The 24,381-nt window shown below is 39.7% G+C and overlaps 1 long non-coding RNA gene across 1 annotated transcript; it reads right to left on the bottom strand.

Moving 5' to 3' along the window:
• Positions 1-255: 255 nt before the first annotated feature.
• On the bottom strand, positions 256-24,320 carry LOC109026197 (uncharacterized). The gene is made up of 3 exons (XR_010132909.1): positions 24,210-24,320; positions 8,062-8,139; positions 256-763 (listed from the first exon to the last, which is right to left on the bottom strand). It is a non-coding gene; the product is annotated as an uncharacterized lncRNA (long non-coding RNA).
• Between the last annotated feature and the right edge of the window lie 61 nt (positions 24,321-24,381).

Here is a 24,381-nt window from a genome sequence, read left to right on the forward strand (position 1 = left end):
TTTTTAAATAGCATTAATTCCACAATTCTTTTAACCTTGCCATATAGCTTTCCCTAATGCCTGTTCCTCCAACCCCAAGTCCTTTTATTTTTAAACTTCTACAAGTCTTTCCCTCTTTAAATTTAGGAACATCCCCTGATCAATTTATATTCCTTTTCAAATTGCTTTTTAGTTGAAGTATATGTACTTTTAAGTGGAAAATTCAGAGTGTGTGTGTGTCTGTGTGTGGGCACACGTGCACATGCAAGAGACTGCTATGGTTCTTCTCAAACATTTTTCTGGAAAATATCTTATAACATAACATACTGCTCTAATGAGATTGCTTTTTCAAATGCAAATAATGCCCCGAATTCTGCAGAAGAAATGGAGTTTCTTTCCCTGCACTATCAGACTAATTACAATTATTTTGTTACAATAGCTCTTCCTTGAGCAAAACCTTGCTCATTCTTCCTGCCTTCAGCAACTTGAGGATAAGGAGATAAGTCTGTTTCCCGGGTTGGTGGGTAAGCCAATGAGCAGAATCTTAAGGAAGAGGAAGAAGAATAGTGGAAATTTAGCCCAAATTCAGTGGAAATCCAGGCTTCTTTCCTTCAACTGTGGCCTCAATGCATCCTCTACTCTTCGATCTCTGTAAGCCTCAGCCTTCACATTTCTTTGATAAATTCAGGATTCTAAAACTTCTGGTCCAAGTTCCTGCTTTCATTTTCAGCAAATGGCACTGGCATCATTCCTCACGATTCTGCTCTTTCAAAGTCTTCCTTCACTGTAACATAGAGAGAGAAAACTGTTCTCATTCTTCTTCCCTTATTTTATCCTGTTGATCCAGATAAATAGGTACCTCTTTGTCTAAAGTTAATTCTTGCAATTTATACTCCTCCAAAATCCTGGGAGAACTTATCTCCAGATAAACCTGAAAGAGTTGGGCTATCTAGCTCTTCCTTCAAGGCCAGATTAGGTACATAATTGGAGAATAAAAACAAAACAAACAAAAACCCTGAAACAAAAATGAGCAGTCTAGGTCTTCACTAAAGTTTCTTAAGGAGATGGGGAAGGAATATACAAAACTTCCTTGAAATATATTGTTGATTTTCCTTTCTAACTCCTACTTCCTTGCCTATATCTCTTCCCTCTACTTCCCACTACCCAGTCTTTTCTTCTGGAAGTGAAATTAATTATCTGAAGCCATTTGGCTGCTATCACCTTTTCTTTCTAGTGACCCTCCCTCCTCCTCATCACATGGCACAACTAAATCTCAACAATTAGCTGCCCCAGAAAATTTTATTTTTCTTTAGAGCTCAGGCAATTGGGTGATATACATCATTCAGCATTATAAAACAAGGATAAGAATTATACTTCATAGAGTTGTTGTGAGAATTAAATGAGATAATATATGCCAAGCTTTTAGAATAGTGACTGGCACTAGGTAATAACTCAATATATTTTAGTTCCTATCATCTTTAGCTATTTTTCCCAGCACATAACAATTACGTTTGCTTCTCTAGCAGTTTTTATGTTGCATTTGCTCCCATTTTCTGTCCAAAACAACCTACATTTTTGGATCATTTCCAACTATTATTTTCTTTTTTTAAAAAATGCTAAGCTTCTTGAAAAGATAAGCTGTCCTTTATGCCTATTTCCTCCTCAAGTCTCTGATTTCTAAGAGTTCAAAAGAAGTGAGAAGAACATGAAAAGAACATAAGCACACATTCCAATACACACTATAGCTCTACAGTGCTCTGTTATTACCAGAAGGATGATGAAAAGAAGGGAATATCAGGCTATGTGGAGTGGGCCAGAAAGACTTTAGCAGAGTTTGGAACAAGAGGAAAGTAATTTTTGGCAGAGAATGGGGAAAGGCATTCAGATGGGCAAGAACTGTGGTTTGGAGCAAAAATGTAGAAATGTGTTCAGAGAACAGGAAGAGTTTTAAAGCAAAGCATAATGTCTGAAATAGAGTAATGAAATGTAAAGTTATTGAACAATGCTGTTTATGATAAATAAAGAGGTAACTGGTAGAGAGCCTAAAGTGAATGCAAAAGTGTCTAGATTTAATGGAGGGAGTAAGAGTAAGATTATGTAATTCAGGCTTATAATAATAATAATTATTATTATTATTTTGAGACAGGGTCTCACTTTGTCACCCAGGGTGGAGTGCAGTGGCATGATCTCAGCTCACTGCAGCCTCGACCTCCCAGGTTCGAGTGATTCTCCTGCCTCAGCCACCCAAGTAACCGGGACTCCAGGCGCACACCACTACGCCCAGCTAACTTTTTTTTTGTATTTTTTCGTAGAGACGGGGTTTCATCGTGTTGCCCAGGTTGGTCTCGAACTCCTGAGCTCAAGCGATCCGCCTGCCTTGGCCACCTGAAGTGCTAGGATTACAAGTGTCAACCACTGCACCCGGCTAGGCTTATAATTATTAATAATGACTATGTTGGTCTTATTTTTAGAGGGCTTACTACTATGTGTGAAACATTGTGCAAGAACCTCCGAGTGGTTTTCCTGCATTTCCTCTTGTTCTAATTCTTTCCTCAACATAACAGCCACAGTAATTTTTAAAAAATGCACATCTGATCATGTTATTGACTCCTCCACATCTTTCTTAAAATCCTTCACCATCTTCCCTTTGCTCTTAAGATAAAGATCAAAATCCTAACATATCCCTACTAGGCCCTACTGTATCTGGCTCCAGCCTCTTCAGCTTCAATTCTTGTTCTCTTTCTGTCCCTTAAAACAAGCACTGCCGTCTTCTGGCTTGGTGCTTCACACGTGTTCTTTCTTAATCCTGGACAGCTCCTGCCTACACCTCTGGGTCTGGTTTACACTGCCTCGTCCTCCACATCTCCGAGAAACTTTGTCAGGAAAGCCTAGGCAACCTCTCCTATTGCTTCCTTCACAGTGTGGACAGCTATGGGGGTACACCAAGAGGATGTCCCTTCAAGACCTTGCCATTCAGCTGAAAGGAGTGCAGACGACTAACTGCCTCCAGCCGTTACTGTCTCAGGGCCTGCCTCAGCCACACTCTTCTGGAGCAGCCCCAGTGTCGTGGCTGGACGTAGTAAGGGGACTAGCATCTGATCATTTCTATCCAACTGGGATTCCTCTATTAGGCAATCTTTGTTTCCAAGTCTCTCTTTGATCGAACAAGACTTTGATAACAGCATTGCAGTCCGACACTCATTCCTGCCCAATCCTGCTTCTTCCACCCTTAATTTTTCTTGGACATTAACCCCCCATGAATCTTGTATGCTTCTGACTCTTTCTCTGAATCTAATTCTGCAGAACCCAATGACACATAGCATTTATCATGATTGCAATCTATAAATTTATTTATGTAATGCCTAGTAAATATTGACACCACACTGCAAATTTATGAGAGGAGAGATCACATCAACAACTCAAAGTTGTATCCTTAGTTATCTTCCAAAATGCTTGATACATAGAATATCTCAAAAAATATTTGTGGAAAAAAAGTGAAGAATTTTTAGATGAACTATCTCACTAATTCTTTGAGAAATATACTATCATTATGCCATTTTAAAGGTGGGGAAACTGAAGGAGAGAGATTAACTTGCCCAAATTTGAATCCAGGTGTGTCTGATTTCCAAGATCTTCTTCTGAATCTCTACTTAATTTTCTTCCTGAGTAGGTGAACAAGAGGTTCAGAATGGCTCATCAGCTAGGACCCTTGGGTTTTTACCTTGCTAGGTTTTTCTTTTATCAAACACTGTGAGCTTGATTTGGAAAAGGATCTTAATTCATTTCTGTATTTCTAATAATGCCTGGCACATAAAAGTGCTTGCTCAGTGTGTAGTGAACTGGATGAGCACTGGAGGACAGAAATGATGCTTGAAGTAGATGATTCTTGCTGGTCTCTATAGACTCTACTGCTTCTCAAGAAGAACTGATGTCCAGGACAGCTGGAGTATAGCTTTATTTGATAACAACTCCTCTCCTCCATATCTAAGGCTATATGGCAGCTTTTCTCTGTAAAGAATTTCCATTTGTGCTGCAAAAAGAAATCAGTGGACCTGAGAACCAATCATTTTCCTCTTGCCTTCAGAGTTATGATGCACTTGATGCAGCTAGGAATGAATTATTGCAGCAGAGCTTGGAAGGAATGTTAAAGAAAGATTTAGCCTATTTATTTTGTAAAGGGAAGAAATTGAGGTCCAGAGATATAAAGCAAGCCAAGATGGAACTGGAACGAGATCTCCTGTCTCTCCTTTACTGACTTCCAGCCTACAGAAGAAATTAAGAATCTTCATTTTACTTCCTAGCAGTAAGGCTAAACTTTGCCTCAGAGAGAGTCATGCAGCCACCTTTTGCTGGGATGTGACCCAGGAAAGAGGTATGGGCTGTGGCAGGCATAGAAGATTCTAGAATCACAGTACTGTGCAAGAATCAGTATTTCCTAGACAAGCACAACTTCTGACAATAAGATATACTCACTGGAAAGATAAGTGTAATTGCTTGACTACAGAGTTACCTAATCTAGTTTGGATCTTATTGTTGGAAAGTCTGATCAAATTTGAGTTCTCCTGTATGACTTTCTCAAATCTTTAGTGGTTCTAGCCTAAGCAATCATTACTCCCTTCCAAGGAGTGCTTACCACTGCTCTGACATTGAGTCTCTTTCTTTGTGTATATTTGTACCTTCCTGGTGTATTTTTATCTTATAAATTTAAAAGGAGGCAAAAATAGGCATATGTCCTGCCAGAGGTCATACCACTTCAATATTAGGACCAGTCTCTCTTCATTTACAAGGGTCAAGGCAATTCTCAGGCTAAGAGAGATGGACCAGGCAGCCTCAGTTCTCTCCTGGCCACTGGTCCTCCCTGGTACCTGTCAGCCTGCCAGGAGCTGGTGCTGCAACTCTGTCTTAGTGCCCATCATTCTCCTGGTTGGCTAGGAGGCCCTGCTGGGTTTGGAGAGGATCAGGGCGCAAGGCCAGGCAAGATGAGAGGCCACAGAGAAGATGTGAAGAAAAAAAAATCCTGCAAAATGCATCAAAACAGTACTGAAAGTAAACCTTGGCTGTGGACTGAGGATTGGCAAGAAAGTGAAGTAGCCCTGTTCAAGGTCAGAGCAGCATGAACATTCTCAAGCTGGAAGCTGAAATCAATTTTTCTTCCCTTTCAGTCTGGCAGCTGCATATGGTGGGTACGTCAGAAGCTAGAACACTAAGAATCAGCCCTGGCAACAATAACACTAGGAAAAGGCAAAAGGGCCCACAGACAAAGGACTGGGGCCAAAAGAGGCATTGATCCTTGCTGTTAGGCCCCTTGCTAACAGGGCGGAGCTGGTCCATGGCCTATGAAGGCATCATGGGAGTATCGATTCTTGTGGGTTCCTAGTTTTATCATAATTAGTTTTTCATGAAATTGTTTTTTAAAATAATTCTTTAAAATAATTATATGTCCTCGTAGCTAAGGCCATGTTTTGATGACAGTGGGAATAAGAAGAGACTGTTCCTCTGTTATGAGGCTTAAAATTCAGGACAGGGAAGCTGCTGCACTTCTGATCAGTCAGTTCTTGCCAAGATGAGTCCAAAGATTTTGGATCAATGGAGCACAGAGGAAGGGAGGTGGGGAATGTAGAGAAATCAAGCTCCTTTTCTGTCTCTTCTGCCTCACTGCTCTGTGGAGTGCATAAGGGTGAAGGTAATTTAAGGATGGAAAAGGAAGCTCACTCACACTGTCCAGTGAACAAAAATATCACAGAATAAGAATTTTTAGAGATAGAAGAAAATCCATATTTTGAAAATTTAAATGTGATAGATTCTCACACATTTATAGCTTATATAGATCTGGAAATGAACAAGTAAACTGAGAACGGAAAGGAGGAGAGAACACGTTGTCCAGAACAAGGTCAGCTGTAGGCAGATCTGACAGCCTCCGCAATGGAGAAGACAGAGGAGATGCGGTGGAGCCTAACAGTCTTCCTTTTGCACATTTCAAGTCAATTAACATTTATTGAGCACCTATTAGGTGCCAGGTATTGTGCTGGACCCTGGACATTTAGAAGCTGATAAGTTATACCATTGTAACATTTTAGAGAATAAGGTAGATCTGTTCATAGACAACCTCAAAACAAGGCATAATGTGACAGATTCAATAGAGATAGAAGCTGTATGCTGCAGGAAGACAGAAGAGGCTAAGAGTGATTCTGTCTAGTAGATAACAGAATCCTTTAAGGAGGAGGGGTCATTTGATCTAAAAATTGAAAGATGAAAAATTGAAAGATGATTTTCTTTTCTCTTTCTTTGCTCTGTAAATTGATGTTTTATTTGAATAGGTAAATTCATTAACTTAAGAACATTAAATCCCTTCACTTTGCACTAAAACAACAGCAGTACAATATGTATGATGAATTCCTGGGGATATTATCATTCTGTATCAGAGCTCAGGTTCACATTTGATTGTTCCAATAGCAGTGCAAAGGGTCTTTTTTTAAAAAAAATTTTTACTCTAAGTTCTGGGATACATGTGCAGAACGTGCAGGTTTGTTACATAGACATGCATGTGCCATGGTGTTTTGCTGCACCTATCAAGTGGTCATCTAGGTTTTAAGCCCCACATGCATGCATTAGGTATTTGTCCTAATGCTCTCCCTGCCTTGCCCCTGCCCCCGCGACAGGCCCCGGTGTGTGATATTCCCCTCCCTGTGTCCATGTGCTCTCATTGTTCATCTCCCACTTATGAGTGAGAACATGTGGTGTTTGGTTTTCTGTTCCTGTGTTAACTTGTGCAAGGGGTCTTATGAAAACAGGAGAATGCAGAGTCCAGAGAAAACCTAACAAGCTACAGTAAGAAATAGAAACTTCTCCAGGGAAAATGACAACTCATTATTTAAGAAAAGGAACATTGCCCTTTCCCCAATAATATGCAGCTACTGCATCCTTGTGATTGTAGATCAGATCATATTTATAACCCACTGTTACAGTGAAATCCACAATTTTACTGCACGTGAAATTGCTTAAGACCATAGGAAGTATTAAAGTCAGAGACTGGATCACTTCATTCAGGTGTTTTAATCAGAGGTCAGCAAACTTTCTGTAAAAGCCCAGATAGCAAATATTTTCAGCTTTGCAGACCACATGGTCTATGTTGCAACTATTTGACCCTGCCATTATAGCATGAAAGCAGCCACAGACAAGATGTAAATGAATGAAAGTGGCTGTGTTCTAATAAAGCATTATTTACAAAAATAGCTGGATTTGATCCTAGAGCCATAGTGTTCCAAGCCCTGCTTTTACTCATCACTTTGAAGTGACTCTTCCCCATTCCTGCTACACTCTCACTTCTGCAACATGAAGGGCAGTGGAGGTATCCATTAAGAGCATAGCTCTCCTTTCCAACCCCACGTTAGTATTTTTCAACCAATAGTTAATTTCCTTTTTATATTTAAGAATCAAAACATTCTATCCCGGCTGGGTGCAGTGGCTCACGCCTGTAATCCCAGCACTTTGGGAGGCTGAGGCGGGAGTATCACTTGAGGTCAGGAGTTGGAGACCAGCCTGGCAAACATGGTGAAACCCTGTCTCTACTAAAAATACAAAAATTAGCTGGGCATGGTGGTGCATGCCTATAATCCCATCTATTTGGGAGGCTGAGGCAAGAGAATAACTTGAACCTGGAAGGTGAAGTTTTCAGTGAGCTGAGATCACGCCACTACACTCCAGCCTAGATGACAGAGTGAGACTCCATCAAAAAAAAAAAAAAAAATTCTATCCTTACTCTTTTACATAAATTTATACCTCCATTTTTTTTCTACATCTATCCAGGCATATCTCAATCGTCACATGGATTAATCTTTCCTTATCTTTGGCAACTACTGTGGCTAAGCTGCTCTGGAAACAGAATTTCCAGAGCTCCATTCTGAAATGTCGCACAGATTGCTAGTTGTTTACCTCAATATCTATTCTTCTCTTTCCATAGTTATATAACTCCCAATATTTATCTAGGCACACAGCCATCCAGAATATAGACATTTCCCACTCTCTTTGCAGCTAAGATTAAGTTCTAGCTGATGTGACATAAGCAGAAAGATTGTGCAGCACCTTCCAGGAAACAGTTTGAAAATGTAGTCACTGAGTGCCTTCTCCCCTTCTTCTTCATCTCTTTCTCCATTATGCAACCTGGAAAAAGGAGGTGATGACTGAACTCTAAATGCCATCTTGGACCATGAATATGGACTTTGTCATAGGATGTCAAAACAGAGAGCTGGAGTAAGCATTAATGTTAAGGATTGTGGATTCTCATGCTAGCCCTGGACCACCTTACTTTTTATCTGATAGAAAAATAAACTGCTCTGTTTAATTCACTGTTATTTTCACTGTTATTCATATCTATTCCTAACGAATACATTCAGTTACTTTAAAATTTTTATTTTTATTTTTATGTTTTTTGAGACAGAGCCTCGCTCTGTCGCCCAGGCTAGAGTGCAGTGGTGTGATCTTGGCTCACTGCAACCTCTGCCTCCTGGGTTCAAGCAACTCTCCTGCCTCAGCTTGCCGAGTAGCTGGGACTACAGGCATGCTCCACCACACCTAGCTAATTTTTGTATTTTAAGTAGAGATGGGGTTTCACCATGTTGGCCAGGCTGGTCTTAAACTCCTGACCTCGTGATCCACCCGTCTTGGCCTCCCAAGTCCTGGGATTACAGGCGTGAGCCACTGCACCTGGCCCTTTAACATTTTAAATAAGGATTTTTTTTAAACAAAGGCTGAGATGAGCTTCATTATAGTTCTTAAAATAATGACTATTTTAGAAAACAGTAATCATCTTACATTTTAAATCATTGGATATTTATGTTTGTTAAATGTGGCAAAATAGAGCACGAGAGTTGTCTATGTGAATTTATTGGGCATTTGTACTGTAGCTTTAAAATGTTCATTGCTTTTTATGAATTCAAACAACAAATAGAGGCAACTGAGAAACATTTACTATGTTAAGTAAGCCTGGGATGTACAGCCTGCCTGGTTCTCTTAGCAACAGTTGTTGAGGCAACAGGGCAAAGGTTGTTGTATATAACCAGGTTAACTGGACACCGTCAGGTTGCTGAACAGAGCAGTTCCTCTCAGAAGGGCTGAAGGTGGGGAGGCAACGTAAATACATCTGCAATTCATTCATTGCCTATTTACACTCTAGGCTTGCAATCATCTGCAGCAATCCCCCTATCCACACCCTACAACCGGCAGTCAAGCTTGAACTGTTTGGCTAGCTTCTTGTGGATTATAGGCTATGTGATAGCACCAGTAGTTCCCATAGGTAACAGTTTACATTCTTGATTCTTTGGAGAGGAACTTGCTGTTGGTCACCAATCACACTGCCTGAGTTTTCACACTGCTGTAGGAGTTCCCTATGAGGGGAGGCCCTACAGAACAATCCTTTCCTGCTCGTTAACCCACTTCTGGGCAGCATAATTTGTCTTTTTTTTTTCTTTACACTCAGCATGGGCATACCATGCCATGTTGATTTGTAAGACACAGGACAGATGCAAAAAGGATTACCTACAAGGCTGTAAAATGGCCCTGTTTTTTTCTATCTGCTGCTAGCTGGGCAACCTGGAAGCAAAGATTGTTCTTTTCTTCTTGCACTTTACCTTAGAAAATAAAAAGTAATAAACCACAATTCTTTACTTTCATTGCTCAGAAATGCTTTAAGGCAGTGGCCACAAGATTCCTGAAATACTTGTCTTTCAAGGGCCCAAGATATCCCAGCCCCTGGTTTTTTGTCTTTCCAGCCTTAGCTCCACATACTCCACACTACTGTATTCTCATACTAGAATGAGATGCTACTGCCCTTCATCCTGCTAACAGGACACACCCAGTGCCACATTTTAATTGGAACTATTATGTAACACCCTATTCCTGGTATCAATTTCAGGTTTAGTTAAGTTCCTTTGGTTGCAAGGAACAGAGACAAATGGGGTGAGGGGGTAGCTATTCTAAGGATATACTTGAACTATAATCGAGCCTGAAAATCTGGTGAGAGCCAAAGCAATTTAGAAAATAACTGCTTTTTTGAATTTTCTCAGGGACATATGGCTTCTCTAAATAATATCATCTCTGTGACTTTCTTGTTTCTCCTGATTGCTTTTTCTTCATTCATTCACAAATATTTATTGATGTGCAGGGTACTGCTCTATGTACCAAGAATGAAGTGTTGAAAAAAAATAGACAAAATCATGGAGTTCAGACTTTAATAGAAAGAGACAGGCAACAAACAGATGATAAATATATAATGCCAAGCAACAATAAATGCTGTGGAGAAAAATAAAGCAGGGAAAGAAAATAGGGAATAGCAGGATGCTATTTTAGATAGGATAATCAGAGAAAGTCTCTCCAAGAAGGTAAAATTTGAGCACAGACCTGAATGAATTGAGAGAGGAAGCCACAGGGCAACGGTGTTCCTGGTAGAGGAAGCAGCAAGTGCAAAGACCGTAAGGCAAGAATATGCTTGTTGTGTTGGGATCAACACCAAAATCAGTTAGGGATGGAGTGCTGAGAGCAGAGGGAAAATTCATGGATAATAGAGTCAGAAAGGTATCCAGGGATCTGATTAAGTAAGGCCTTGTAGGGTCTGGTAAAAACAGTCATCTGTTAAATTTGAATTATTTATTAACATGACGCAGGATTGAAAAATTAAAAGCATGTGATCTGGGACCAGATTCGCTTAGGTTAATCTCTTGGTTCTGCCAATTTCTAGCTGTGAGATATTTTGCCTCAGTTTCTTCTGCGAAGTGAGTATATTAGTAGCTTCTGTCTCATGGGGTTGTTGAAACTATTAAATGAGTTATTTACAAATAAAAGCATGTAGAACAGTGGTTAGAAAGCTATGCCTTGTGGGCCAATCCTGTTCATTATTTATTTTTTATGGCCAGAAGGATGCTAAAAATGTTTTTTTGTTTTACATTTATAAATGGATTAAAAATAAAAAGCTATTTCTTACTTTATTTATTAATTTTTTTAAATCAGGCAGCCTCCCAAGCCAGAATAGGCTCAGAGACTCTCAAAATACTATTACTTGACTTATGAAAATTATATCAAATTCAAATTTCAGTGTCCAAAAATAAAAGTTTTTTTTTTGATACACAGACATACTAATTCATTTACATGTTGTCTATGGATGTTTTCATACTATAACAGCAGAGTCGAGTAGATGTGACCAAGGCTATAAGGCCTACAAAACGTCAGATATTTACTATCTAGCCATTTTTAGAAAAAGTTTGTTGACCTCTGATATAGAACATCGACAGGTTTGAAAACACTTGATACTTGTCAGCTGTAAGCTTTAGTAGATAGTTCAGTTACTGCTCAGTCTCTACTCTTTTCTAAAGGTACATTTCACACAGTCCACACTGGCCTCAATTCTGTGTCATTGCTTTGCATTGTGCTCACCATGGCTTCCCAATCGCAGCATGATCTGGCTTCTGTCTCCCTCTCTGATCTCATCTTTCCCTCTTGCTCACTCTGCTCCAGTTGCCCTGGCTGTCGGTCAGTTCTGGGAATCTGCTGAGAATTTCCTTCCTTGGGGTCTTTGCAATTCCTTCTCCTTATATTTGGAACATTCTTTCCCCAACTATACACAAATCTGAATCTCTATCATTCTTCAGATCTCAGTTTAAATATCACATCTCAGATAGCCCTTCCCAAACCACCTTATATAAAGTGTCCCTCCCCCTTGCTATTCCTTATCCAAATACTTTATTTACTTCATTCATGGCAATAATAATCATCTGTCGTTCTTTCATTTATTTATTTGTTTCATTGCTTTGTGTCCTCTTTCCCACTAGAATGTTAGTTCCTTGAAGACAGGGACTTTATGTTTTTAATTCTTTGTTATAATATAGTACTGCACTCCATAAGTATTTGTGGATTAATGAATGATATTTTTGCTTCAACTCTCATGGTGAAGTACACTAATTCTCTTGTTTGTTTATTTGTTTTTCTCATACTGTCATACCAAGGAAAATGATTTATTTTATCTTTTTCTCAAGGCTATGTCACAGGTCACTGGCTGGGCTATTGTTTGGCTGACTTTGGTCAGACAGCCTTCCCTGGTCTAATGAACTATGGCCAGGAGTTGGGAATGAGGTGGCATCACAAGGGACAAATTGGCTCCTTTCAGCAGGACCTATGGACAGATAGCACAAAGTGGGGTGCAATCAGGAAACAGCTTTGTGCTTTCTCTTTATTGCCTGTACTCTCTGCTGTCACATCTTCCTCTGCTCTCAGATGAAATCTTGGGTAGAGCTCATATCTTATATGCTTACAATTAGACAATAAAATCTGTCTCCTCTGGTCACTTGATTTCCTAAAACAGCCTTAGTTTAATAATTAATATATCTAGTTCACTGTAATAGTAAAAATTTTGAAATTCATTCAAAGTTACATCTTTTCCTTTTCCCCAATTTGGACCTGCTTCAACTGGAAGCTTGCTGTGCAGTTGGGTGTGGATGGGAGCACGTGGGTTGTTTCCTTTCCTTCTTCCCCACTCACTAGGTTCTCTCTGGCTCCTTTAATATTGAAGTACAGGAAGGCACCAGAGGTGTGGGATAGCAAAAGTCTGACTAGCACCACTTTAGTGGTCTTAATTTCCTCTAGCTATGGCAGAGATGCAAGCAAAACATCTAGTGGTACTGTTGTGACCTCCTCAAACATTCCCCTGGGGGGTCACTCAACCGTTCCCTCCTCCCCTGGCTGCAACTTCTGTACCCATTGATACTTCTGAGCCTCTTTCTGCTGAAGATTGTCTTACCCCCCTCTGAAAATCCTCCTGGGCACTCTCCAAACAAGTTCCAGACCAGCAGCCTTTCTTCTGTGTTTCTCACAACTGATCCATGGCACACAAGCACCTTAGCCCTATTGTTAGCAGTGACCTAGTTACCTACCAACAAGACAGTGCTCTGTCTTGCTAGCTCAGGTTACTTCAGGCAGCCTTTAACCCTTTAGATTTCTCATGATTGACCTGAAGACACATACTGAATTCTCTGATGCTGTCCTTGACACTCCTGTCACTGGGATTGGGGTACTAAGGGGGGGGCTCCATGTTGGGGCAAAGTGAGCACGATGGAGAAGGAAAATGACACCATGGTTCCACAATTCATTCTAGAATAAAACTTTTTTTTTTTAATTGACAAAAACTTTCTCAGCATGTTCAACCTTATTTTTATAGGCAGGGGATGAGTGAATAACTAATGGTCATAAAGCTGTAAGCCCTGTTCTGAGGAGCTTCACCTCACTTTTGAATAGGGGATGGGTTGCCGTTCATTATCTTAGGGTTCTCAGTCGAAAAGAGACAGAATCTTGCCTACATTTTTTTGAGACAGGGCCTCATTCTGTCGCCCAGACTAGAGTGCAGTAGTGAGATCCTGGCTCAATGCAGCCTCAACTTCCCATACTCAAGTGATCCCCCCACCTCAGTCTCCCAAGTAGCTGGGAGCACAAACACATGACACCATGCCCAATTAATTTATTTTTATTTTTAGTAGACACAAGGTCTCACTATGTTGCCCATGCTGGGATTGAACTCTAGGCTCAAGTGACCCTTCTTTCTGCCTCAGCTTCCCAAAGTGCTGGGGTTACAGGCATAAGCCATCAAGCCTGACTCTTTTTAAACATTCTATTACATGTCTGGTACACTCTGAAACATTACATGCCTCATGCATAAAACACTCATTTTAAATCATGTGTGTAATGGTTTTTATTAATTCTATAGACTGCATCATAGACTTTTCAGTTCTGGAGGGTTTACAAAGGCCCATGACCAAAAGGTTTTAACTTCATTTATGAGCTAACTTTGGGTCTATATCAAAGACATCATGAGTAAAAAAAAGAAAAAAAAAGGAAATTTTTGTAATAGGTTCAGGTGTTCTGAGTAGGGTGGTATAGTTTTATTGCAGGGTAGATTCTACTTATATCCCTTGAGGCATCATTTTGCAACACAGCTTATAAAGGCAGCAGAAGGTAGTTCTGCGTTTATTACTTATGTGTTGGTGGAGTGAGAAAGAACAATTTCTAATTTCTGCCAGTAAAATTCTTTTCTGTTCCTGTCTGTTGAGCTTGTTCTGGCAGTATTCATATTCTCCCTCCCCCTTTCTCCCCCTAGCCTTAACAGAGATACATTTGTGCTCATGCTGGATTGATGTAGGAAAAGTGAAAAAACTCTTCTTTTTTAAGAATCATTAATTTCTCCTAGAATTCACAAATTATGATTGAGCAGCCTACATGTCTAATTGTCTTCTCTGTTATAAAATGGAGAAAGCTTATGAAGACAGATGAAGAGTTAAATGCTTTGTGGCATTTTATCAACAGCCTGTGTCTCTTTAGCCCTCACTAATTATTTTTTCTCTGCTCCTTTATTCATTGACCACCCTTTTCTATGCTTGTTATTTTTTGAGTGTGGGTGATACTGCTCTGGATCAGAGGAGGTGCCTGATATATGTTAATAAATGAATGACTGCTTTTCTAGTAGTATCTACCTATACAAGTTTCCATGGGTACTATAACATTCAAAGGGCCTCATGTGAGGGCTGCTTGGTCAGAAAGCTGACCAGATATATGGATTTGAGGTCAAGTGGCCGTAAAACTGGAGGGATAATCGTAAAGGGGAGGTCTTTTTTCTAGTTGATGCTAATTGTCTATACACTCAACCTAAACAAAAATAGTTTGATCCACACTTTATGCTCCCAAGGGTGACCTTAACTGGCTAGGAGAAGAATAATGGTAGACTCTCACACACTCTGGCTTAAAAAAAACATAAAAAGAGCATGGGTCATATTTTACATCACTCCCAGTTAATGCCTGAATGAACCATTGATATAGCTCTTAGGAACTCCACCCACCAACAAAGTTGTTAATATTTAGTTTTCTTTTATAGCTGATAAGGAGTTTTGTGGAAGATGATCTTTGGGAGCCCTGAGGCATCCTCATACAGAGAACTGGCTCCCTTACATTAGAGACCACACTCTTCAGTCTGAAAGAAGAGCTGCGGTAGTTCACCATGCATGCCTCTCTCTCCTTTACAAGCTCCTTCTCTGCCTTATCTTTTTAAGCTGCATGTACTTAATTACAGTAAAAACTGCCATTTATTGATCTTTTACTATATGCAAGCCACTGTGCTAAGTACTTTACATACATTATCACATTTAATCTTCCAGTATTCCATCTTAAATCCTGAATTATGCTCTTTCTTTTTTCTATTCACTGTGGGGAGCTCATCTGTTCCAAAGGCTTCAGCTATCACCATCATACTTAATCTCAAAATCTGGGTATGTCTACATCCCCAGGTCTGTATCACCAAAAGCTCAGTCGGTGTTTTCCCATGGATGACTTGCCATCACCAGTCTTGACTTCAACATCTCAGAAACTCTTCCCACTCTCCTCTTCTGCCTTATTTCTTTGTGTATTAAATTGTCATATTTGCCATAAGCCAGATTTAAATCTTGCAGTTATTTTGATTAATATATAGGTATCTATATGTGATATAGATACATATCCCTCTAAATATATGTCTATATATGATGTATATACATATAATATATGGAGAAAGAAGCAGACAGAGAGAGAGAGAGAGAACAAGTCCTGATGATTTTTCTTCCCTCTGTCCCTCCATCACAATGCTACTTCAGGCCTCCTCACTTCACATACGAATTACTTCAACTGACAGTAGGGGCCTCCATGATTCTAGACACTGCTCTTTGATGCATTTCACCACCACCCTTGGCTGCTCTTCTACACACCCTTTGAGGTGTTGCCATTGAGGCCCATTGAGTTGAATCCACATCCTTATTTTGGCTGTACTTATTTAACTCTATCCATGCCATCTCTCTTTCTTTTTTTTTTTTAAATATGGGCTGGACGCGGTGGCTCATGCCTGTAATTCCAGCACTTGGGGAGGCCGAGGTGGGCGGATCACCTGAGGTCAGGAGTTCAAGACCAGCCTGATCAACGTGGAGAAACCCTGTCTCTACTAAAAATACAAAAGGCATGATGGCGCATGCCTGTAATCCCAGCTATTCAGGAGGCTGAGGCAGGAGAATCACTTGAACCCGGGAGGCGGAGGTTGCAGTGAGCCAAGATCGTGCCATTGCACTGCAGCCTGGGCAACAAGAGCAAAACAAACAAACAAACAAAAAACAAACAAATAAACAAAAAGGTTGTCTCTGCCCTAATCAAGCCCAGAGTCATCTGTCACCTTCAACTGGAGGTCTCTGTTCATAAGTTTCCCTTCACCTACAGTTTTCTCCCTCTTATTTTTTTGGATGAAAAATCCATTCAGAGTTGAATGATTTTCTTGAGGTCAAATTGCAAGCACTTGACCTGGATTTAAACCTATTCTAATCCTCAAGACTGTGCTTGCTTTCCTCAGTGACAACTACTTGTTTCAGAATAAGATGAATGTAGGATGAAATTCATAGATGGAAACTCAAACTACATTTGTATAGAGTTTGCCTAATAATAAAATACTACTAGCTCAGGCCAGCATCAGCTCCTGAAGACTGTTTCCCTTGTGCTGGACCCCAGTCATGGCAAATGAAGACATTTTGACACCTCCAGCCAAATTAATCTGCAAAATATGGCTCAATTTTTAATAGCTTTCCATCTATGGTCCCTTAAAGAAAACTTCAAATTCAAAGAAAACGATAGTAAGATGCCTACAGTTTATTTCAGCCACTGAAATTCTCTACTGAACTTCAGATTCAATCATAGGAGCATTGCCCCTAGTTGTCCTGTGTTTGTACTTTAAGCTGCACCCAAAGTTCCAGCATCAGTTTTTTAAAGATTCTAAAAAAGGATGATATAGCATATGTTCAAGCTGAGCAAGTTACTAGGATGCCAATAGTACGTTTCTGTAAACTTTTGATTGTGAATTTCCTAGGCAGATAGGACTTCTCTGGCTAGTTTTGCTTTTAACTAAGGACATGCCCTTTAGTTCAAATGAATATCAAAGATTATTAGACTCTGATCTGAAGTATTTCATAAGGGTATTCATAGTGCAGATATATGGATTTGTGATCTGGCTGGTAACTTGCTGAATAACCAACAAATGTCTTTTCTCCATCTCAGTTTCCTTCTCTAATAAAGGAAGGCAACAATGGCCTCTTTCCATTCTCCCAGGGGTATCAAAGGATTAAGGATGTTGGTGAACATTATTAAAAGAGAGGTTATATTTAATTAAATGTAACACTCATAAATATAATCACATCATGGCAATAGCTGAGTTTTATTACAGGTCCATACAATGAACAGCTTTTGTTACTCATTAGTCAGCCTCATTGTTTGTCATCACCACATTGATTTCAGTCCAAAAAGCCAGATTCTCAGAAACATAAATATTAAATGTGATTTAAGCTGACAGCACTCATGGCCTTGAAAATCTTTAGGTAGAATTAGAAACTAGACAGTTGTCAAAATTTGCCTCTGGAATCTTCTACGCTTTTCTAAGATTTTAGTGTTTTGGTTCCAGAGTCTGGTTGCTAATAGTAGCAGAAGATACATCCAATAGTGTAAAAAGCTTCAGATGAATGGTTCAAAAGCTTAAGTCTTCCGACTGGCTCTGCTGTTGACCAGCTTGTTTGGTAAGTCACTTTACTTATCTGGGCTCCAGTGTTTTTTATCTGTAAATTCTAAGCTTTAAAATTCTACTCACTCCTCTAACATTCATCAGCTATTGTTGCAGTACCTACTACACACCTACTGCATGCAAGGCAATGGTCTAGTTACTTGGGATGCCTTAGCTACTGAAACAGACACACATGCCTGCCCTTCTCCTCCCTCACATTCTATAGGGTAGGAAGACAAACAATGAACAGTAAACACAATAATAAATAAGTAAAATAATTTATCAGAAGGTTATAGTGCTATTGAATATTGTGCACAATGTAAGAGGGAATCAGAAGTGTGGGATGGGGCAGATTTCCAGTTTTATATAGAGTGGTCAGGTGGGACTAAGGAGATGTCATTCAAGAAAAGACTTGACAATGCCCTGTCCAGTGCCCTCTAAAAAGTATTTTTTTTTTCTGTATGGTATGAGGGAAAAGTATTAAAGAAGTGCTGGAGCAAACACCACAGAAATAGTGTTACTGAATCAAACTGGGGTCCACTCACCCAGCACAGTAAGGCCAAACATTCACACTGAGGGTTTTCAGTGGGAGAAGGGAGGGCGTTTATTTGCAAGATGCCAAGAAAGGAGAATTGGGCAGCTCACGCTTAAGATCCAACCTCTCTGATACAAGCAAGGGTTTTAAAAAGCAGGGATAAATTTCAGGAAAACAGAAGTTACAGGCAAATTACAAATGGAGGTTATACATTGCTTTGGCCTAAAAAGGTGGATATCTTGAAGCGGGTGGTTTATAAGTCACAGGTAGAGTTAAAAGTTTCCTGATTTGCAATTGTTTAAAGAAGAGAAGCTGTGTTTAAAAATCTGGGATCAGCAGAAAGAAAGCGTAGGTCTGGCTCATGGGCATGGCTTCCTCACAGGGGTGTCCAAGGGAGAGAATACAGCCATGGGTTCCTAGTTTCTGTTTCTGGTTGAACCAGTAAAGCCCTTTCCTCATCCCTCTTTTTCACTTATCACTAGAGACAGAAACTGAAAACCATCGCTTCAGGCTGCTAAAAGCCTAATACAAAACAAAACAGAACAACAACAGCAAAATAAGGTGGGTTGGACAAGTTTGCGCCCCTCAGGAAAAACTTTAGAACAAAGAATGACTGTCAGAGTTCAGTCCTCAGTTTCTCCCTAGCTGAGGTCTATGTGCCAGTGGATTTGTTTGACAGGGGTCCAGGTCTCTAAAAAACAATTCAGGGACATATGTTAAGATGTTATCGCTAGTTTCTACATGGAATCAAACATCTCAGGGCTCTAACTTCCCTGGCTATTGTTTTAAGCTACTATTACCTCTTGCTTATCAAGTTGCTTATTTACTTTTCAGGACTAGCTAAGTACCTGGAATTTCCCTTGAAGGAACTCAAGATTTTCTTTTATTTCCTGGCTCCCTGGGGAGGGCGTGCAGGGGTAGGGGAGAAGCAGGCCCCTAAGAGGAGTCTCGACTCCATCCCAATGGCCCAGCCTTTGTTGCTTTGCTCTTGCCTTTCCTTGCAAGATACATGAAGCCAGATACATGACCTAGAACTTCTTTGTCCAATATAGTAGCCATTAGTCATGTGTGGCTATTGAGTTCTTAAAATGTGGCTAGTCCAAGTTGAGATATTCTGTAAGTGGGAAATACAAACTGGATTTCTAAGAATGTAAATACCTCTTTAATGTTTTCATATTTATTTCATGTTGTAATGGGAATATTGTGTGCATGTTGGATTAAATAAAATATATTTTTAATTTAATTTTGTTTTTTAAGTTTTTAATGTAGCGTCCACAAAATTTTATTTTTAAAATTCCTTTCTTTTTTTTATTTATTTGTTCACCTTTTCTTTCTTTCTTTTTTTTTTAATTATACTTTAAGTTTTAGGGTACATGTGCACATTGTGCAGGTTAGTTACATATGTATACATGAGCCATGCTGGTGCGCTGCACCCACTAACTCGTCATCTAGCATTAGGTATATCTCCCGATGCTATCCCTCCCCCCTCCCCCCACCCCACAACAGTCCCCAGAGTGTGATATTCCCCTTCCTGTTCTTGTACAGATAGGTTCTCACTATGCTGCTCAGGCTAGTCTTGAACTCCTGGCCTCAAGCAATCCTCCTGCCTCAGCCTCCCCGAGTATTGGAATTACAGGCATGAGCCAGTGCACCTGGCCTGCTACCAAGAAAATTTAAATATGCACATAACTCACTTGATCTTTCTATTGGGCAGCACGTATCTAGAACTTGAAATGGGGGTTTTGCTATTAGCATGTATGTCACTCTTGCCTTGGTAGGTAAGTCACCTCATTCTGCTAGATGTCTTTCCTTTTGTATTCTTTAGAATTCTTTTCCCTATGGCCTCTGGGTCAAGGAATGCAAGGATACGGCTCACATTTCTAGAATTCAGGATACTTTCATGCTATCATTAGCATATAATTTGGGAGAGGTAGAAGAGGAAAAGGAATTTAGGTCCTGGGATAGAATATAGGATTCAAGGGCATGTTTTAGAAACTATAAGACAGACCATGTTGATTATATTGTTATGCTAATTAGGGTACATTATTTTTATCTTTAGTGTTCATTCCGCACTTAGTGACAGAAAATGTTAGCTGTCATAAGTGGTGAGTGAGAGTAATGCTACTATAAAATAGAAGCCATTTTCCCCACACCATAGCTAGTCATGGATGTCAAGAAACTGTGAAGGGTCAAACTAAAAATTAGGAGAAATACCTATATAAAATACAGATATCTCTTTTTTTATAGAGTCAGGATATAGCATGGGACCAATTCAACATACAGTTCTAAACAATTCCCTTACTAGATTCCTGAATTTCCCCGAATCATGTTTTTGAAGGTAATCAAGGGCCAGAGAGGATACTGAAAGATTGTTCAGCTACCTTTCTTTAAGTAAGCAAAGAACTAAATCCTTCAGCTCAAGGAGTTTTTTATTCTCTTTATGATTCCCCAAGGATAGCAATAAATCTTATTGACTGACTAGAGATTCCACAGTCTCCCATAGAAGCCCATTTCAGTATTTTATCCCTCAACAGTAAAGAAAGCCTTGCTGGTGTACAACCAAATATAATATTCTTTATTCTAAGCCAATCTTCTGTTCTCTTTTTTCCTCTCCTCTCCTCTCTTTTGTCTTCTCCCCGTCCCTCCGCTCTCCTCCCCTCCCCTCTTCTCTTCTCTTCTTTTCTCTCTCCTTCCTTCTTCTTTCTTTCTTTCTTTCTTGCTTGCTTGCTTGCTTGCTTTCTTTCTTTCTTTCTTTCTTTCTTTCTTTCTTTCTTTCTTTCTTTCTTTCATTTCTCTCTTTATCTCTCTCTCCTTTTTCTTCTCTTCTCTTTTCTTCCTTTCTTCTCTCTCTTTTCCATGGAGAACAACTGATAAGCACTAGCCTCTCAAAAATTTTTAAAGTACATAAGCAGTTTAAATGCAATTCATCTTTCTCTTCTTCTTTTCCCCAAATCATTAGCTGCAAAGCTCTACACAATTGCACAGTATCACTCCCTATCTTATATTTATGTTTGTGTTTCTGTTTATAAATCAGCTACCTGGAGTTTTCTTTGACTTTCATCCTGTTTTATTTTCTCACTTATCAAGGTTACTATCAATGTTTTCCTTTCACTTCATCTTACCAAATAGATGTGTTCCTGGACCTACAATATCAGAATGTCATAAACCACAGCACTGCTAAAATATATGTTCCAATAAGGAACCAACAGAAATCAGGTTTCACTGAAGAACATAGAAGTGAAAAGCACAAAGAATATGGGATTGTGAGGAAATCTATAATTGAAAACCAGATAAGAGCCACTCACCACAAAACATCAGGGAAGATGAAAAGACAGAATTTATTGAAAATAAAATGATTCCTAAGTATCTGGAATTAAGTTACATAATCTGGATAATCTCAAATAATAGGCTGTTTAGAAGTCCCCTTCCCCTCCAGTTTAGAACAATTCAGTTTGAGCTCTTTTATGCAGACCAGTTTTCTTTGAGAACAATAGAGATTAAATCTTGTTCAAGTCCCAGAGGTTCTTCTCATCTTTCTTTTTCAATCAGTGCTCCCATTACTGACTTATTCAATCTAACTGCTATTGTCTTGCTGGGAACCAAATAAAATTCTAAATGCAGGAAATATGACCCTGTTTCACTGGTCAGAAGAATCATCACTTCAATAACAATGTAGAATACTCATGAGTCAACTGCTTCCTGAGGGACCAATCATCTTGGGAAAGTGAGGGTAGAATCATATTGCCTTTTGTGACTGTGTGGGTGGGAAAGGACAATTCCTAGAAAGGTAGATGGCAACTACAGGTGTCTGATACAACTACAACTGTCTAGTTTCTTCTCTGTGTCTTTCACTGGGCTGTGAGTTCCTTGAGAGTAGCGATGGTGTCTTATTCATCTTGGGATCTCCAGCTCTCACATCAGGGCTCAAGACAAAGTAGGTATTCCATAAATAGTTGATTTTTGAATAAATAAATATATGAATGAATGACTCAAGTTATCTATCCATGAAGAAAAACAAGTGGCAATGCCAACATTTCAAAGTAAAATTATTTATTTCTTTAAAATGCCTTAATAATAATCTAGTTTATGAATAATTCCACTCTACACTGATGAAAAAGTAGTAGAGTCCCTTTATTTTATATAAATTAGTTTAGAAAATAAATAATATGTAAAAAGAATTTTATATATAGGTATATGTACATAGATGTATGTAGATGTATTTGTATCTATCTGTCTATCTATCTGATAGTACATGGAAATGAAAACCAAGGTGATCACCAAGGAGAGTAGCAAGTGAATACTGAATCTGATTTTAACTGAGTGGTGGTCATGAATTGATGGGGAGATGCTGAGAGCCACCCAGGCAAAGGGAAAAATCATAAACAAATGAACAAAAATGAGAATGATGAAGAGTTGAGAGAAAAATGATAAGGCTACCAATTTGGTTTGTAGTAGTATTTCTTGGTACTCTAGTACCAAGAAATGTGGAAATATTAATACACATGCATATCTATCAATTTCCTTCTTTTTGAGCCAATATGAAGTTGGAAGGAATTGGGTTCTTAAGCAAAAGAATGACATGATGAAAAGGTTGTTTTGAAAGTTGTGCCAGGAAGAACTGGATGCCAGAGGAAGAAAGTTCAATTGGGAAGATATCATGATGCTGACAATGAAGCAACTAGGGCCTCCATGAGAATAATGCCTATGGGATTAGATAGGAAGAGGGATATGATGAGGACACATGTATCCTCTCTTTTTCCTTACTCAAAATCTCCAAGTTAATTTTTACTGTTTGTTGTTCCATGTATACCTCATGGCACAAAGTTCTATAGTTTGTCTGTCTTTGGGACTTTCTTCTGAGAGGGTCTTTAGAATTGCCTTTTCTCTCTCTCACCGTCACCTTCTTTGCAGGCCAAGAAACGGAATCTGTTCTCTCCCCAAGAGGTGTCGTCCTGCTACCTGCACTAGTGCCGGCTGGCTCTCTACCGTCGAATTTTTCTGAGTCTGGCTTCAAACCGCAACTCATCATCTGCCTCCAATTCCACAGATTAGCCTCTTCCTTCCATCCTTTCTTTATATGTCTGTAATGCTCTTTTGTTTTTGTTTTGTTTTTTTGAGACAGGGTCTCACTCTGTCACCCAGGTTGGAGTGCAGTGGTGCAATGACAACTCACTGTGGTCTCAACCTCCCCTGTTTCAGGTGATCCTCCTACCTCAGCCTCCTGAGTAGTTGAGACTATAGACACATGCCACCATGCCTGGCTAATTTTTTATCTTTTGTAGAGATGGGGTTTATCCGTGTTGCCCCAGAGCTGGTCTCAAACTCGTGGGTTCAAGTGATCCCCCCACCTCATCCTCCCAAAGTGCTGGGATTACAGGCATGAGCCACCATACCTGGCTCACTCTTTTGGATTCTCCAGGGGTATCCTAGACCAGTGCTTCACAAATTTAAGTTGCATAGGAATCACCTGGGGGTCATTTAAAATGTAGATTCTAATTTAGTAGGTCTGGGCTGTGACCTGGGATTCTGAACTTCTAAAAGCATCCCAGGTGAAGCTGATGCTGCTGATCCATGGATCACCCTTGGAGTAGCAGGGTCCTAGTCCTAGAAGACCTGGAGACTCTCTTGCAGGGGTATCCCAGCTCAGGTCTAAGTAAGTCACCTCATTCTAATGTGGTCACCACTGCAACTGCCTGGCCCAATTATGCTTCCTTTCACCCTCATTCCTACATCTCTGAGCTTCCAATTGAACCTCCCTGGGGACTTAGCATAAGTGGAATCAACCTCATATCTGGCCACCAAACTTTAGAGGACCTCACACAGGCCCTTCCTCTCAGCCTCAAGGTTTCTAGAGCAGCTCTCTGTATTCTGCTTTTCTTTTGTAGCTGTTGCCGTCCCTGGAGATCTGCCCCAACTTGACCACAGAGTGGGACACAGACTCCTTAGCTCCCAGTCACATGGCCTTTTGAAGGGAAGCCCACAGGCTCTACTGGTTTTAAGGATTTTCCTTCAAGTTGTTTTGCCAAAACAATTTTTACTATATTTATAGTATAAATTATAAACATAAAGAAGTTACAAAGATTAAGGTTCTTAAAATCCTGGTACCTGTTTTACACAACTGCAGCTATCTTCCTCTGAGATGGTAAAATAGATGCCTAAAATCTTTTCTTGCTGTTATGAAAGTTCTACATTCTTCTGGGTGACTTGTATCTGTTACCTTATGGTTTCTCCCTGCTTCTCTGGCTTTGTGACCTCACTTCTTGGTTGCTGTCCAGTA

This window comes from Gorilla gorilla, chromosome 2 (assembly GCF_029281585.2).
Source record: "Gorilla gorilla gorilla isolate KB3781 chromosome 2, NHGRI_mGorGor1-v2.1_pri, whole genome shotgun sequence".
NCBI lineage: Eukaryota > Metazoa > Chordata > Mammalia > Primates > Hominidae > Gorilla > Gorilla gorilla.